Source organism: Gigantopelta aegis, chromosome 3 (genome assembly GCF_016097555.1).
Source record: "Gigantopelta aegis isolate Gae_Host chromosome 3, Gae_host_genome, whole genome shotgun sequence".
Lineage (NCBI taxonomy): Eukaryota > Metazoa > Mollusca > Gastropoda > Neomphalida > Peltospiridae > Gigantopelta > Gigantopelta aegis.
Window position 1 is genome coordinate 32,939,953 of NC_054701.1, and position 1,522 is coordinate 32,941,474.

At 43.8% G+C, this 1,522-nt stretch overlaps 1 long non-coding RNA gene across 1 annotated transcript in view; it reads right to left on the reverse strand.

The window, feature by feature from the left end:
- Nucleotides 1–595: 595 nt before the first annotated feature.
- The window catches only part of LOC121367908, a 9,575-nt gene continuing 8,648 nt past the window's right edge, over nucleotides 596–1,522 (reverse strand). The window contains exon 3 of the long non-coding RNA XR_005957453.1: nucleotides 596–653. This is a non-coding gene — a long non-coding RNA (uncharacterized LOC121367908). The remainder of the gene's footprint in view (nucleotides 654–1,522) is intronic.

A 1,522-nucleotide genomic window follows, 5' to 3' on the forward strand; every position in this document is an offset into this window, starting at 1 on the left:
GTAGGAAGGTGCCAAAAAGTCTGTTGGGGCACGCTTTTATATTTACACACTTTTACACTATTATAAAGAAAATATAAACCAAAATATCTGAAAAGAGGGGGGCACATGTCCCCCCCCCCCCTTGTGCCCCCCCCCCGCTTCCTACGCCTATGATATAGCTATTTTGAATTATGTTTGTATATTATATTCTACGAAGAAATCCTTTTGTCATCTTGTCACTGTAAATACCCATTGTATAATAAATCCTCATATGCTGTCATTTGATGGCCTGAGTGTACCGAAATAACGTTTCAAAGTTTCGAAGTTAAAAGACAATCCTACAATATTGATGGGTGCACTAAATTAAAGTACACCCGTAGTGGAAGTTGTGACAGGTAGATTAGGTTGTGTACAGCTCAGTCGTCAATAGTCCGATGAAACTGACAGAACAAGCGTATGGCCAGTACTGGCCTCGGTAGTGTAGTGGTTAACCCATCAGACTTAAGACTGGTAGGTACTGGGTTCGCATCCCAAAGCGTGTTTAGCGACTCCATGTGTAGGTGTAAGGTTAATAAACTGGCTTTCTTGCGCTATTTACTAACAACTAACCACTAACCCACTATTCCGGACAGTACAGATAGTTGAAGTGTGTGCTCATGACAGCGTGTTTGAACCTTAATTGGATATAAACATGAAATTAAGTATAAACAAACATAAGGCCAAATCAGACTTAAATTGCAGTGAACCTAGGGAAATTAGTGTGTGTATGTGTGTATCTATGAGAGAGAGAGAGAGAGAGAGAGAGAGAGAGAGAGAGAGAGAGAGAGAGAGAGAGAGAGAGAGAGAGAGAGAGAGAGAGAGAGAGAGAGACAGACAGACAGACAGACAGACAGACAGACATATACAGAGAGGGGTAGAAACAGAAGAGAGATGGGGTGAGAGAGGGGTAGGAGAAGAAAGGAGAGAGAGAGAGAGACAGAGAGAGAGAGAGAGAGAGAGAGAGAGAGAGAGAGAGAGAGAGATATTTTATTTACGGATATATGGCATATGGCATCAGACATATGGTTAAGGACTACACAGATATTGAGAGAGGAAACCTGCTGTCGCCACTTCATGGGCTACTCTTTTCGATTAGCAGCAAGGGATCTTTTATATTACCACGGCCTTTGATAAACCAGTCGTTGTGCACTAGCTGGAACGAGAAATAGCCCAATGGGTCCACCGACGGGGATCGATCCCAGACCAACCGCGCATGTAGCGAGCGCTTTACCACTGGGCTTGTCCCGCCCCGAGAGAGAGAGAGAGAAAGAAAGAAAGAAATGCTTTATTTAACGACGCACTCAACACATTTTATTTACGGTTATATGGCGTCAGACATATGGTTAAGGACCACACAGATTTTGAGAGGAAACCCGCTGTCGCCACTACATGGGCTACTCTTCTGATTAGCAGCAAGGGATCTTTTATTTGCGCTTCCCACAGGCAGGATAGCACAAACCATGGCCTTTGTTGAACCAGTTATGGATCACTGGTCGGTGCAAGT